The sequence below is a fragment of the Malaya genurostris genome, chromosome 3 (assembly GCF_030247185.1).
Source record: "Malaya genurostris strain Urasoe2022 chromosome 3, Malgen_1.1, whole genome shotgun sequence".
NCBI classification, from domain to species: Eukaryota; Metazoa; Arthropoda; class Insecta; order Diptera; family Culicidae; genus Malaya; species Malaya genurostris.
In genome coordinates, this window is record NC_080572.1 from 239,853,118 (window position 1) to 239,870,541 (window position 17,424).

Genomic DNA, 17,424 nt, shown 5'->3' on the forward strand with positions numbered 1-17,424 from the left:
CTACTATTACTACTTTTACTACTTTTACTACTTTTACTACTTTTACTACTTTTTTATTACTTTTACTACTTTTACTACTTTTTTATTACTTTTACTACTTTCACTACTTTTACTACTTTTACTACTTTTACTACTTTTACTACTTTTACTACTTTTACTACTTTTACTACTTTTACTACTTTTACTACTTTTACTACTTTTACTACTTTTACTACTTTTACTACTTTTACTACTTTTACTACTTTTACTACTTTTACTACTTTTACTACTTTTACTACTTTTACTACTTTTACTACTTCTACTACTTTTACTACTTTTACTACTTTTACTACTTTTACTACTTTTACTACTTTTACTACTTTTACTACTTTTACTACTTTTACTACTTTTACTACTTTTACTACTTTTACTACTTTTACTACTTTTACTACTTTTACTACTTTTACTACTTTTACTACTTTTACTACTTCTACTACTTTTACTACTTTTACTACCTTTACTACTGTTACCACTTTTACTACTTTTATTACTTTTAATACGTTTAATACTTTTACTACTTTTACTATTTATACTACTTTTCTACTTTTTCTACTTCAACTACTTTACACTTCAGTAAAAACAATGCACTTCGGAGCAAATAGGTTGCGATAGTAGATTAACATAAACTGCTAATGCACTAATGAGTCAAAGACGAAACGTAGAATTAAAATTTTTACTGCTTTTACCACTTTTACAGTGTTAAAGACTTTTCAAACGGGGTAGATCATTTCAGCGAAAATCGCATCTTATAACCAAAATCCATTATTTTGGTAGAGAAGAGTTCCGTAGAATTAGGTTAGTTTTAAAACTATGAATTTTGTTTACGTTTCGTCAGTGCATAGTAGTTCAAATTAAACTGCTTAATGCAACTCTCGGCAGTTCAATTTGAACCACTAAGCAGACGTCAAGTTTTTGCTACTTGCAGAACACTTTTGTTTTTCACCGAAGTACCATGTCTAAGCTGATGTGCCGAACGAAAACGGATTTTCAACTTTAAATGGCCGATTCAGGTTTTTCATTCAGGGGTCGTAAAAAAACACGAAACGTAAATAAAATTCAAAATGGTTATGTGCCATATGCACAAAATTAGGCTGACCCCTGAATGACAAAATAAATGGTTGGCACTTCCGGTTCCGGAGATACCGTTCATTGTCCTCTTCAATTAATTCGGAGATGGGTGGACTTATAGCTATTGTTAAGTCATTGATCAAGCTTGAAGAAAGCTGTTAGTTTTGGTGGCAGAGATATAATTGTATAAGTGACGTAGCCGACAAACTTATGTATTTGCTCATAGGAACAAATTATACCAAAACTTCCACACAATTCACAATTTCTAAAATGGCACAACTTTTGTAATTATTTATTCGACACGACAAAAAGTATTAAAGCTAAACAGAGCCAGTGTTTTTTTTTCGATTATAGAAGTTTTAACCTCACGGGTAACGATAAACAGAGCCGATTAGGTATATTACAATATCTGCAAACGTTCAGTTCAGCTGTTATTCGTCACACCGTTTGTTTTCAGGAAGAGAAAGGTTTTATTACGCTGTCCATTTTCCCAATGTTACTCAATTGCATAAACAATCAGCAGCAAAGCTTGAATTTGATTTAGCTTTTTTGTTGTACATATTCAATATAAATTTCTCTCCCCAACAAATAAATGGCAAATTTTGACTTGAAGCAAAGCTCCACAAAAGAAGGAATGTTGCAATTCGTTGAACTGTTCCGGTGTTGTCCCATCGTCATATAACGAAGACTTCTTCGAATTTCTTGTTACTCGATGTAGTAGCACTACTGACCGCATTGTAAAACAAACCTTTAACTTTTATACCCCTAGTTGGCGATATGATCTGCTGACTCTCTGTACTGTACCGTAATATTTGTTTACTGTAGGAAAATTATTACAAAATCATGATAATTTTTTTCACGTCAATTGGGTTATGTCCCTGACAACACCCACCCACCGTAACTGATGAATTTCTTCGCTTCAGCAAGACATTTCGATTAATGATTTCACAGGTCTGTTTTTTCAATCAAACGGCGCAGTAAATAAGACTGTAAAAAGCCGGTTGCAAAAACATTCGATGTCTGGAAATGACATTTCATACGATAAACTCAGATCATGGATACAAATGACAACCTAATTTTGATATCCAAAAAGATGCTAGCTGATTCAGTTGATTGCCTTACTTTACCTACTAATAAACTAGAATCAATTTGTGATTGATCTCATAAACGGTTTATCAGATGAAGCTCCAAAGTTGGATTTTTGGTTGAATGTTTGCAGTTTGTTTACATTATAAATTGCTTCGCTGGCATAATAAAAACCTAAAAAATAAACTGGACGATTGGATGGCAGGACCTCACAAGCCCGTCCACATGTATCCGATGTCTGTGCTCCGGTGTAAAAAAATCACCACCACGGCAGTTGATATCGCAAACGAATGACAGCGATAACTTTTTTTCTTTCTTTGCGTTGCTCGTTTGTTGGACTCACTTGCATATTTTATACGACAAATGCAAGCCACCGACTGCAGCTGCAGTCTCGCACCAAAATATTTCCCAAAACAAAACAAGAATAAAAAATCACCATATGATCTCATCCGTAATCAAGGACAGAATCTTGTACACTGCACAACATAAACATTTACTCTCCGCCTTAGTACTTTCCTTGGTTCTTTTGAAGAGAATGCAATTTACGAATGAGACAAGAGCTCGGCGTGCTCGAGTTTAAATTGGAGAGTATACCGAAACGAAGTGAGAAAAATTCGCTCTTCGAAGCAGGCAGGTAATCGACGGAACAAACATGTGCTGGCTCGGCATTTCAGTGTAAAAAATATACGATCGGGTGTTTGAGGTTGGTGTTGATAAACGCGCAAGGAACAACTGAAAGCAAATGATGAATAAATGAATAATTGGTGATAGGAGGTGTTCATTTATTGGTAGTCACTCGTATTAATAAGTCATTAAAAAGACTTGCAATTCGTTCTGATGCTGTATAAAAATGAACCATTGATTTTACAGCAGAAACAATTGAACTACAGTCATAGCAATGAGGTTTAATGAAATTTATTTCCTTTCAAAGATTAACCGTTGTTCTTAAACAAAACAATATATTGGTTTTACAATTTCCAGCTAGATTTTACCTGTTGGAAATAGTTTTACCTATATGGACAAGGAAATCAATGTATGGGAATATATAAGATTTTTAATCGTTAAGAACATTCAATTTTGTTGAAATTCATTGAATAGTTTCTAAAATAGTTTTCCTTTGGTGTGGCCTTTCATATAATTAAAATTATTCCTGAGGCTAACAACTATTTTCTGAAGCGAAATATTCTTAAAGTGAAACCTTTGAAGAATATGCTTCATGCCAATTCCACTTTTTATTTATTATTATAATTCTTCAAATTTTTTGCTTTCCACATTCGAATAAAATTTGAAAGGTTTCATTGATACATTCTATAAAATTTATGGTGGATCTTGAAATGAGTCGTTTATTTGATGTTTTCAATTATTTATTTGACACGGTTTAAGATCTTTGAAGCAAAACGATTTAATGTGTTTTTGTTCTGGATCTCATCGAAACCGTTTTCATTGGGGGAGAGGCCGCCATTCTTTACCATTCAGCGAAACTTGGGGCAATTTGTTCACCTGTCGCGCCTTCGTCACGGTTGGTACTTTCGTTGATTTTATTGTTATTGTTGGTTACATCTTCATAAGGTGGTCTATATTATTTTCGTCTTTATTCTTTTTTTGGAGCAGTTATTTTTCGTGGTAGATGTATCTTGTAAAAGCATATTAATGTTGTTAATTTTCATTTTCGAACTGCAAGGAATGCTTGGAACCGGAATATCCCCAAATACAGGCGTTCGTTTGCTCGACTTTCCGCAGGATTTACCAAAATCGATAAGTTTTAGACAGTATTGACATGTAGCCCGTGGATTCTCGTGTGCGATCAGCGATTCGAATGGATTCTCCCACTTCCGAGAACCATGTAGGATGGAATAGATCTCTCCAAACGTGTTCGTCATACACGAATGGCGTTGCGGAAAAACATCCTATTTACTTTTCTGTCGATAGAAAAAAGTAAAATGAAACGAATTAATTAATAGTTATAATAAAAATATTATTATTATTATTATTAATAATAATAATAATATGTATTACTATTCTTGTTATTAATATTATTATTATTATTAATATTATTATTACTATTATTATTATTATTGTTATTATTATAATTAATAATAATAATAATAATAGTAATAATAATAATAATTTCTGAATCTGGAAAAACTTGAAAATATCTTTTTTTGTGAAGGCTGATAATATAACATTCATTGGCTAACGCGTTTGTTGAAATGACCATAAAAAAAGGAGAACTCTTCACAGTCATATTCTTTAATATGAAGTCCAATGCTAATAAAACCATTTTCCTTACTTTTCTTTACGTTTCGTCTTAGACTCGTCAGTGCAGAGCAGTTCAAATTGAACTGCTTATTGCAAACTTAAACAGTTCAACTTGAACCGCATTTTTCTTAGTTTCTCTGGGCCTTTAAAATTATAAAAAACCATTAGTTTTCAACTATGATAAGGTCTTTTGAAAAAAATCTTTTTGCCGAAAGTCGTTCCACCGAATGCTAATGCCGATTGGTTATGCAGAACGTCGTTCATTCGTTGAATTATGCATTATAGTATTCACAAAATTTATGTAACAAAAACTCGAATCGAACAATACCATTTCAACAAAAACCGAATTTATAATTATTTTATAAGATAAATGCTAGTTTGCCGCTGCTTGAAAATCGTTTCGCTAAAATACGCTTCGAAAAGCCATTTCACTAAACCTTAAAATTTTAGTGATACAGATAGAAAATTATTGATGATAAAAAGTAAGCTATGTGTTTTTTACGCGGATTTCTGAAGTTTAGCGGTTTTTCACGCGAATTTTCAAAGTTATCCGGTTTTCTTGTTTTGTCTTAGAAATGCATATAACGTCGAGATCTGGTGTTATCCAGAATTTTTGAAATACTTGTGCATTTTTTCTTGTGTAGCAGACACTCCGTTACATTCTGTTACATAAGAGCATGGTCATTGTTTTACTTTGGGATATTGTTTTATTAGATCAAAAACTTGCATGCAAATACATTAATAGCAATTCCAATCCCCTTCAGCGTTGATAATGGCTTGACACCTTCGAGGCATACTTTGAGCGAGATTTTGTTCGCATTCTTCTGAAAACGACCTCCAAATTTGTGAATTCGGCTAACAAGCCATTTCAAATTGTGTGGTCGGTTCTTCCCAAATTTCGCCTTCATTTCTCAATTGAAATGGTATCGGGTGACTGCGAGAGCCAATCCAAGATCACGACACCATTTTGCTCCTTCCACGTTCTTGCACATGTTTTCCACCCAACATCGGTTTTCTCAAAGTACTTCGATGTTTCAAATTGTTTTCGATCGTACGATACATTTAAACCTTGTTTGTTCAACTTTGAAGCACGTTCGCGCAAAGGTAAAGTTGGATCCTTCAGAAACAGGTTTTTTTCACTTTTTGGCTTTCTCATATAAAAAGGTTATGCAATCGCTGTGAAAACCGACTTTACAACCGAGGCCCGGAGTGCCGAGTGTCATATACCATTCGACTCAGTTCGTCGAGATCGGAAAATGTCGGTGTGTATGTGACAAATAATGCCACTCAATTTTCTCAGAGAAGGCAAAACCGATTTTCACAAATTTGGATTCAAATGATAGGCTTTTAAGTTTCATACAAAGTTCCTTAGTTCCATTTGGATCCGACTTCCGGTTCCGGAATAACAAGGAAATATGTGCAAATTTATAAAAAAAAGCGCACTCAATTTTCTAGGAACTTTCTTAATCAATTTTTAAAAACTAAAAAGCAAGTAAAAGGTATTGAAATTCTTTTAAAAGTCCTCGACGAAATGATCCAGATCCGACTTCCGGTTCCGGTATTACAGTGCGATTAGGAAAATTTTTCAATTTCATGAGTAATTTTTCACAAGCGATGGCGAAACGAGGTGCACATTTATGTAAAACTTACTGCTAAATTTATCTAATTGGCAGATCTTGTTAATTAATGAATATATAAAACTACTTTGAAAATATTAGTCCCCGGTTTCCGCTTCCGAAAGCACCAATAATAGTGAAGAAAATCTCCAAAAAACGGAACTCAATTCGATTTCTCAGCAACGGTTATGCCGATTTTTACGAATCATGATTCAAATTAAAGCTCTCATCATCTCATGCTGTGCAATTTCATCCTGATCCGACTTCCGGTTTCAAAATTATAGGGCGATGAGTGTCAAAACATTCAAATCGTCATGACGATGCATGACATCATGACGTCATTTACGATGCAAAACTAGTACGAGACGGTACGTGCGGTTTTGCTCCGTTCGCAGCGTGCTTTGTTCGATTTCGTTGTCACATTAAAATTCATATTTTTCAGATGAAAAAAATGTTAATTTTTCAATTCTTTTATTCAATTTGTACCTACTTGTTAGTGTTATAACGATGCTTTGGCTCAGAGGGCTAAGTGTTCTATATCATTCGACACAGTTCATCAAGCTGAGCAATGTATTTGTTTGTGTGTGTATGAGTGTGAGTATGTGTCAAATAATATCTCTCAAAAAATAAAAAATCTCATTGTCCCAAAGGTTGCTATTGAATTTCATCATGCTTTCATAGAGCTAAGTGTGTTTAAAATTGCATACCGTCATTTAGAACGACGATGCAAAAAAAGATTTAAAATTCTTCTAGATTTGGCTCAAAACTGACTCAATTTGTAGGCTATATTAGTTATGAGAAAGGCATCATTACACCACTAGGTGGATAAGAACAGGTTTTTTTTAATACCGCAGTTATATTGCTGAAAATACAAATCACATCAGAAAGGCATCATCATACCACTAGGTTGGATGAAACTGTTTTTGTCGTGAATACGACTTACTTTACTATGGGGCGCCTTTTCAAAATTTACCCTCTGAGAGAGTGATAGGTTTTTGATCGTGAATATCTTTCGTTGTATCTAACGAATCAACATAATTTTTGCTACATGTCATCGGAAATATGACCACAATTTTATGGTAAAATTTTCAAAGAATTCAAAATTTAATTTTTCTGAAATGTTTGGTATAAACGAGTAACAAAGAGGATAATTTATAAAGCGCGTTTGCCTTTCTCGTATTTTGAAAGCTCATTGCTCAGTGATCTGTGGAAGAATTTATATAATCTAACTCCTAATCGATTCTAAAATTTAGAACGTATATAGCAACAACACTGAAGTATTTCAATAGTACACTATTGAAAAACCTGTTTGTTTTTACCCATGTCAGCACCAGCCAATCAGAACGCATTCTGAGGAAAAGAACAAAATATCTGCTGCTGTGTAACAAATCGCTCGAGCAAACTGTTCCGAACAGTGCTTAATATCGTAGTGAATTCCATAATTTGGTTCTTCTGAAAGGTAGGAATGAGTCCCATACAGCATCATGATAGTTTTATTCAATAAAATGCACAAATCCGAAATGAAATAATCGATATCAAAATTCTATAAGTGACTGTTTGTGTGGCGGTCGGAACCACCCATTTGTGAAAAGGCTACAAACGACATCACGTAAAAAGAAATCTCTTAGGTAAAATTAATTCAGTTTGGCATCAACCGGCACTGCGAGCGGGTGTGTCGCGGTTCGTTCACAAAGCCAGTTTCACTTCAAACAAGAGCTGCTGGTCGTTTGCATTGGAGCAAAATACAACGAAAAGTGAACAACCTTGGGAAACATTAGCAAAATCCATAGCCCGTATAATGGCTCCAAATGTTTTCTAAAGAACTATCAGAATTACTTATCTGTTAAAATATGCAAATCGAAAGTGAATATAATCAGTTTAATGTCGGTTTACAGTCTGATTAGAGAAATACCATCATACCGCTAGGTTGAATAAAACTGTTTTTGTCGTGAATACAACTTACTTTAGTATTGGGCGCCTTTTCAAAATTTCCCCCCTGAGAGAGTGATGAGTTTTTGATCGTGAATATCTCTCGTTGTGTCTAACGAATCAACACAATTTTTGCTACATGCCATCGGAAATATGATCACAATTATTTGATAAAATTTTGAGTTGCGTGACATAATCTCAAATAATTCAAAATTACACTTTTCTGAAATGTTCGGTATCAACGAGTATCAAAGAGGAAAACACATGACGCGTGATTGCCTTTCTCGTGTTTTGAAAGCCCATAGCTCAATGATTTGTGGAAGGATTTATATAATCTAATTACCAATAGATTCGAATTTTTTCAACTTGAACGCCAAAAGCCTGCCACTCTACGAATGGAACTCGTCAGTCGTCATGGGAGCGCTGTTCGAAGACCTTACGCTGAAGCGAGCCGAAGAACAGTCACCGAAAGCCTGCCAGTGGAAGTCACCAGTTGTCATAGAAATGCTGAGTTGCAATTTATAATGAGTTCCAAATGCACCTGCTGATTCTGCCCTAGATGGATTGTTTCATCTTTGAAATCCAATTTGAAATCACAATGAATTCCCTGTCAAATTTCAGACGAGTTTACTGATTGTACACGCCAAGAGTCATCTCAGTTCTGTCTAAATTCAGATTCTGTTGTTCGCGTCCAGTGTCGCAGATCATCATTCAAAATTAGTTGAATTTCCTTCATTTCATATCAAAAGCATCAGATTCGTCAAAATGGAAGTTGAAAAGATTTGCGCCGTCACTAACACAATCAATTACGACGGGAAGGTTCTCTCGAAATGCGAATATGAAAGTATTGATGTAGAACACATCTTTATACTAGTATGGATGTCGTTACAAAATATGCCGTGCGAAACATGGTTGCCATATATAAAGATTAATCTGTATTTTAGTTCTCCTGAAAAATACAGATTTAAATGTGGCGAAAGGTAAGAATTTCTTAACACCGCTAAAAATTTCGGACAACTGTTTTTATTATTTCAAAATTCTTTATAAAATTTGGCCATTTGGCCATTATTAATAGTATTATTATTATTATTATTATTATTATTATTATTATTATTATTGTTATTATTATTATTATTATTATTATTATTATTATTCTTATTATTATAATTAAAATTACTCTTGCATAACCAAGATCGTCGAGACATTTCAGACCAGGCCATTGCAATTGTCTCTTACGGATCAGGGTCATTTCGCCGAAAGCCATTTCGCCGAAAGCCGTTTCACCGAAAGCCATTTCGCCGAAAGGATTATTTCGCCGAGAGGATTATTTCGCCGAATGGACCACTTCGCCGAAAGGTTCATTTCGCCGAATCTTGAAATCGTCTTAAAATCGTAATTAGAATTGATTTAAAATAAAGACAAATGAAAGATGATAGTGTAAACGCCCGTTTTGTTGACCTACAATTGTACTTCATGAATAAAAATTGAATCTTGTACTCTTGAATAAAGATTGATTCATGAACCTCAGAAAGGAGTTCCCAAGAAAACTTGTTGACTATTAGCTACTAAGCATCAAAGCAATTGCATAGGTGTATCTACCAGGCGAATGTATGTGGTATTGACCCTTGCGGCGAAACGACTTTCGGCGAAATGACCTATTCGGCGAAATGTCATTCGGCGAAACGACTTTCGGCGAAATGACCCGCTCCCGTCTCTTGCTGAATTTTTGAGAAGAATCAGGTATCTTCGCACTTAATAGTTTTCAATAACATTTTTTTCACCTAGCCTATATTAGCAAATAAAAAAGGAATTGTTTCAACTGGTACTAATCTGTACTTTAATGTAGGTGCATCGTTTCGATCTCTAGTAGTGAAAACGGGAAAAGCTTACACAATTCACACAATCGATCAACTGACTGATATTAGGAAGTGTGGAGGAAGCGTACCAGTTTTTTTCGTATTCACGACATTTCACCCACCGTCTTTTTTTTTCAATTTATATCGGAAGGTAGCAAAACACAGTTAATACTACCTTTCGTGGAAAATGAAACATATCTGAAAATATATGAACTTAACCTGTAAATTTCATAAAACTTGGCATCATCACTTTCGCATGACAATGTTTAAAAAATAAATCGAAAATATGTCGTAAAAAACACCATTTTTGGAAGCACGAAAGAATCGCTAACTTAATACAGCTCTATGGATATTTTTTCATAGAGCACTCTATAATGTAAATAATCCAGTCCATGCTAATTGGAATCATCGTTACTTCCGACATTTCTGGTTGCTGACGAACCAACGAACCTATCCCTCCGAACGGACCAGTTTACCCGAAGGCCATACTGAAACTGACAGTAAGCCTCTCTGATGTGACAATAATACACTAATACAGCACAATTAGTACCGGCAACCGGCGTCCACCGTTCGTCTCCATCAACCAACCAACCACCCACCGACCGTCGGAGGAAAACTTTTCCACCCAAACACGTTCGCGCGCGTTCTTCGTTCTCACTTCTCAAATTGCTCGCATGCTCTTTTTTTTTGTTCTCTTGCTCTCTGCTCTGTCTCTACAGTCAGCGAGAGCACGCAGAAGTTAGTCGATATTTATTGTTAAATTTGCTTTTTTTCCGAACTCGCACCCGCGGTAGTACTTATACTTAGTCTCGATGTGATTCTAAGACAAACCGCATGCTCTTCGGCCGGGGTCTGGTTGATATCGCGCCGAGAAGATAACCGACCGAGCCGCAGAACAGCTGTTCGCGCGTTCGAATCGACGGCAGTCAACGACAACCGCGTGGTGCTCCGGATCGGATTCGATACCGTGCCGACTAAACCGACTGGCTAAGCCACCGCGTGGTTTTTAGGTCTGAGGTCAACTCTCGGTTCCCGCGGTGTCACAATATCAGTTGTGCGTGTAATTTATCAATTTTGACCGTGTGTTCGTTTGCTAAAGTACGGCCGACAATTTTGTGACGACGACGACGACGACGAGATGCGCAAGTGGTTTCTGTGATTCCGTGATCCGGCTGGTGCGTGAAAGTGCATGGTGCTAATGATGAAATGATGCTGATGATAGAACTGTTTGTTAGATTACTACTAGTGAGAATGGATGCTCTTTTCCCTTAATTCATCCGATGACGAGTTGGCGACGATGTTGACTGCAAGTTTGTTTCCCCCGTGATTTGTGTAGCAGAAAATTTTATGACAGCAGATGCTCGCATTTGTGTTATCAAAAGTTACCGTGTATATTTTTATAATTTTTTGACACCAACGAGTATCGACGTTGTGGCATAAATTTTCAAATATTGTAATGGAATATTTCAAAATTAGTGCACTATTGATTCCATAGGTGATTTGTTTTTCATATTCAGAAGTGTAGTGAATCGAAGCGTTATTTTTTGTGCATTGTGATACAGTAGTAACGGTAAATGAAACAGTACACCCAGTCTAGCTTGAATGGGCAGTCTCCATCCGACGGTTAAAAAACACGCAAACAAATTCAAAACACTGAATTCACGTGTATACGAGTGATATGACGATCGCATTACTATCATTGTCGGCAGTATGTAGCCGGATTTTTTTCGCGGAAATTCGCAAATGATTCGCAATTGATGAGTGTTATGTTATTTATTACTAAGCACCTTTGCGGGCATGTGTCACAGTGCTGATGACAAACCGTGGAGAGTGAGTTCGTTGTTCCATTCTTAAACTAAAATGAAATAACACTTCTTTCGATTCCTGAACAGTGGATTTTTTATTCAGTTCAGTAATTCGATTCAGCAATAAATATAATCAGCATTGGCCACTAAGAAACATGTTAACTTATATAGTATTAATGAAAAAAATAATCTTTTTTGCTGAATGAGATCAGTTTTTAATACCAATTTGGAAATCAATCTTTTGAAACCATCTTTTTATAGGGTGCTAAAAAGTTCCGGGCCTAACAAAGAGAACACAATTTTTTTGGTTCAAAATTAACTTCATTCATCAACGTAATCTCCATCAAGAGCAACGCAATCATTCCAGTGTCGCTCAAAATAGGACTCAGATTCAGTGATAACCTCTGCATTCGTGCTAAATTTCTTACCGCCGAGCATTTTTTCAGGTCTGCGAACCGCCAGCAGTCGCTGGGAGCCAAATCTGGCGAATACGGTGGATGTGGGAGCAATTCGAAGTTCAGTTCATGTAGTTTTGCCATTGTTTTGATTGACTTGTGACACGGTGCATTGTATTGATGAAACAAATTTTTTTCTCTGTCATATGCGGTCGTTTCTTTGCAATTTCAGCCTTAAAACGCTCCAACAACGCTACATAATATTTACTCTTAATCGTATTTCCTTTCTCAAGATAGTCAATAAATATTACACCACGCACATCCCAAAATATCGAGGCCATAACCTTTCCAGCCGATTGTTGTGCTTTCGGAACGCTTTGGACGAGGTTGTCCACTCAGATGGCGATCGTTTTGATTCCGGAGTGAAGTGATGAATCCATTTTTCATCCATTGTCACATATCGACGCAAAAATTCCGGGTTGTTACGTTTAAACATGGCCAAACACTGCTCAGAATCATCAACACGTTCTCGTTTTTGGTCAACAGCGGCACTCACTTTGAACTAAGCTTTCTCATAGTCAAATGCAAACCAACGTTTTATTGTTGTTTCTGATGGAGCGTAGCATACACAATACTTTTTACTATTAAAACACGAAATTGTTTTTGATGCATTGTTTTGAAATTAACAAATGTAGTGTCACTCTTAGCACAATAATTTAATGGAGTACACAAAAAAAATAAAAAATTGAGCAACAAATTAAAAATTACCGTTACTAGTTAGAAACTAATAAGTGAAAAATTATCCACTGATTTTCGATTTGTTATCAAGCTTATTTAAGAATGGTGTTTCGTTAACTTCATAGGAACTTAACAAAGTACTCAAAAATTCAAGAGAGGTGCTGTGTTAACTTAACGAAGTACTCAAAAAAACTTTTAAAAAATTGAGCAACAAATTCATAATTACCGTAACTAATAAGTAAAAAATTATCCACTGGGTTTCGATAAAAAAAAATAGCAACAAATTCAAAATTACCGTTACTAGTTAGCTACTAATAAGTAACAAATTATCCACTGGTTTTCGATTTGTTATCAAGCTTATTTAAGAGCGGTGTTTCGTTAACTTCATAGGAACTTAACGAAGTACTCAAAAAACCTTTAAAAAATTGAGCAACAAATTCATAATTACCGTAACTAATTAGCAACTAATAAGTAACAAATTATCCACTGGGTTTCGATTTGTTGTCAATCTCATGTAAGAGCGGTGTTTCGTTAACTTTATATGAACTTTATTAATAACTCAAAAAAAATTAAAAATATTGAGCAACAAATTAAAAATTACCGTTACTAGTTGGCAACTAATAAGTAACAAATTATCCACTGGTTTTTGATTTGTTATAAAGCTTATTCAAGAGAGGTGCTGCGTTAACTTCATAAGAACTTAACGAAGTACTCAAAAAACCCTTAAAAAATGAGCATCAAATTCATAATTACCGTAACTAATTAGCAACTAATAAGTAAAAAATTATCCACTGGGTTTCGATAAAATATTTGAGCAACAAATTCAAAATTACCGTTACTAGTTAGCAGCTAATAAGTAACGAATTATCCGCTGGGTATCGATTTGTTATCAAGCTTATTCAAGAGCGGTGTTTCGTTAACTTTATATGAACTTAATGATATATAAAAAATTCGAAAAAATTGGGCAACATATTCAAAATTACCGTTACTAGTTAGCAACTAATAAGTAACAAGTTATCCACGGAGTTTCGATTTGTTATCAAGCTTATTTAAGGGAAATGCTGCGTTAACTTCATAGGAATTTAACGAAGAATTAAAAAAAACTTTTAAAAAATTGAGCAACAAATTCAAAATTACCGTAACTAGGTAGCAACAAATTATTCATCTATTTGCGTTATCATCGACGAGAGGTTCGCTAAGTTTGTGTTCATCATTTATAGACATGTGGCGCGTGAAACGCGATTTTATCTGAATGTCGTTTTTCTTTGAAAATCCGAAAGTATTGCTTCAACATCGACAGCCCTGTGTGCGTTGTTACAGATTTAAGGATATTGACACTAGTGTGGTGATGTTTTCCCCCCTTTTTCATCGATTTTCCTTTTTCGTATTTTAAGGGATTGCACTCAACATTGTCTAGTATGAAAGGAACTCAATAGTTTAGCCCTTTTAAGGGCAGGTGTATTGATCTCGAAGAAATATTTACTATCATTTCTTCAATTGAAATATGTGAATATGTAGTAAAAAATAAGTTCGACAGTGAGTAAGCATGTTCATCAACCATGATGAGATGGTAGTTTAAAGTACATTGTTTTCTGTAAGCGCAGATAGGCAAATGGCTGCTGAATCAAAACAAAAAAAAAGAGCTGCACAAGTTTAAACGTGCTACGACATGTCGATTGCACAATTTAAGCGTACGGCTCATACATTTCGAATATGTCTCGAAGCTCTTAACGTTTCAAGTTTAGCGGACAGTTTCCAGCGTTCACGAAAAGATGGCGCTACCATTAAATTTCCTGCTAGCGACATATTGAGAATCATATATTTGTACATTTTTTATCGTTGACGCGTATTATTTCGAAGAAAGTCATGGTGTTTTCGTAGCCCATTGCATTTTTGTGACAATAGCTGCATCTGTCATTACGGCTTTCGATCCCGGATGGTAAACAAATATTCTATTTGGAACGTCCAACGATTTCTTAAACGAATGAAATGGCTTACAATCCCTTAGGTCACTGTTAAATATATACCGATTACCGAAAATTGTCGATTGTGGATAATACTTATGAAAATTTTACACTGGTGCTTTTTTTCTTTAGTTTGGAAGTTTTTTTACGCGGATTTCCGAAGTTACGCGGTTGTGCGGCTTTTTTTACGTTGTACGTATCCCCAGCGTAATAAGAGACCTCAGTATATATCCTTTCTGTAGAGAAAGGCAGAAAATGTGTTTTGTCGGTTACGTCACTTATACCATTGTATCTCCGGAAACAGAGATCTTTTGATTTTCGAACTTGATCAACGGTTCAATAGTAGCTATCAAACTTGTGGAAATTTGTTTAGCAATTTCCTAGAGAATTGACCAATGAAAAAAGTTTGAAAGGTTCACACACACAGACATTTTCTAATTTTATTGAGCAGAGTCGAATGGTATGTAGCACCATGAGTTTCCGAGGTTCCGTCCGAAATTAGGCTCTCTAGCAATTCTATTACTTTTCTATTGATAAGAGCAAAAAGTTACGAAAGATCATGAACAGTGTTGGGAAAAAAATCAAAATTTCGAAAATCGCGACTGAAATTTTTCACGAGTGGTTTTCAGACAAAAAAATCATCGATCAGAAAACTCACTGCAAAAAAGTTCAGTAATATTTTTTTTTGCAAACGCGATTCTTACAGAAACTTATTTCACATGGCGAAAAATCAGTTGTGAAAAGTTCACTAGCGAACATTCTCCTCGATGGTATTTAAGAAAAAAGTTCGCAAATTGAATATATCTGATATGATTCTCGAACAGAAGATTTTTGGGAGATAAATTTTCGCAGTCGTTATATCTCAACCCTTGTCAGAATGCATGATGAATAAATTTGCCGATGAACAAAAACGGAGCCTTTCTGAAAATGTACATTGTGCTTGTAGGGTGGCTGATAAGTGGATCAATAGGGGTGATGCATTTGATATTTATGCGACAATACCGGTGATGATGGAGTAATGTCATTGATAAAAGAAGCATGAATTTTATTTAATAATAACAGTAACAGTGCGCCTCTGTTACTTCAAGAAATCAAATTTATGCTAAATAGCGTTTCATTGGGTTTAATCTAAATAGTGTAGTGTAATCTGGCAGCTGGAATTAAAACTACCTTTCTTAGTTACAACCAATATTTGGTATGTGGTGAAAATATTGTTGTTCATATTGACCACCCTACATGCATCGAAAATATCGCAGTCATTATTTATTAGTAACGAATTTATTCAGTAGATAATTTTTATTGTTGAAAATATAATAATCAAATCTTGCACGAATCACTTCGGTGTCGAACTGAAGCGTGAAGGAAATTCAACATCGGAACATCATCGAAGATTCTTGTCCCTTTAGACTTCAGAGATTTTTATTTCCCTTTAGACTTCAGAGATTTTTATTCATGAAACAAGCTTCCCCAAAACTCTGAGCCTCGATGTTCATAAGTGATCTTTTTTTGCAGCGAAACTTGATGACGAATTAGCGATATATCTGTGGGTGAAAATTCGTCATCAAGTTTCGCTGCAAAAAAAGATCACTTATGAACATCGAGGCTCAGAGTTTTGGGGAAGCTTGTTTCATGAATAAAAATCTCTGAAGTCATTTTCTCAGTCAGTGAATTTTCTAGAATATCTCTGATGAACTGATTTTATCACGAGTGATGATGAAATGAACTTTTTCTGATCATGATTTTCCCAACTTTGATCATAAATACGCTTTACTTCAGTCTAGGAAACCGAAAATTAGCTCGATATGTTTTGGATGCGATTTCTCAATGTGTCTGAAGGGAAAAGGTTGTAGCTTTTAATAGATAATAATATGAATGTCGATAAACAGTTTTTCACAAAAGGAGCACAAGGTTCGGGGTAAGGGGGACGGGTATAGCGTGATGGGTAAGTCGATGCCTTTCACGCAGCCCGCCTGGGTTCGATTCCCAACCCCGCACATAGGGTCAGAAAGTTTTTCTGTTCCGAAAAGGTGAATGACATTAATGTTAAAGCCTCTATAATAGAAACAGAAAAGAGAGACAAGGTTCGGGGTAAACGCCAAAGACTAACTTGTTGACCCAATATTACGTATTAGTGTACGTGTTTAAAATGTACCTCCTATTGCAAATAAGTTCCGGGCCTCTCACAGAAAAGACGTGAATAGTTTCGAACCGTGTATATTTTTGTTGAGAACAAGCCTTTAGATGGCCCAACACCAAATTTCATGACAATTTATCGAGTAGTGTTTGAATAACAGCTGATCGTGTCAGACGAGTTTTAGTTTTCAACAAGCTATGGAAAAAGACGCACCAGCGCATTCATGCATAAAAGCAACGGTAAAATTGAATGATTTGCGGTACGAATTGGCCCACTGTTCCCCCGTATTGTCCAGATCTGTCCCCCAGCAACTATTGTCTATTTCCAAACCTGAAAAGGTTTATCCAGGGGAAGAATTTTTTTGTCGAATGCTGAGATCATTGCAGAAACGGAAGCCTATTTTCAAAGCCTTGACAAATCTTTTTTTTTTATTAAAGTGCATCAAAATGTTGGAGGACCGATGGGTCAAGTGTATTGCTCTCGATGGAGCTTATACTGAAAAATAAAAAAAGTTTTCACGGTAAAAAAACGAGTT

General features: G+C 35.3%; 1 protein-coding gene across 3 annotated transcripts in view; it reads left to right on the forward strand.

The window, feature by feature from the left end:
- Nucleotides 1-17,424, forward strand: part of LOC131435793 (four and a half LIM domains protein 2) — a 412,903-nt gene that overhangs the window by 120,757 nt on the left and 274,722 nt on the right. Inside the window, exon 1 of one of the 3 annotated variants that reach the window (XM_058603997.1) lies at nucleotides 10,686-11,028. The exons of the other annotated variants lie outside the window; for them this stretch is intronic. The gene's annotated coding sequence lies outside the window, so the exon portion shown is untranslated. Of the gene's footprint in view, nucleotides 1-10,685; nucleotides 11,029-17,424 lie in introns of those variants that run through there. 3 annotated transcript variants of the gene reach the window in all.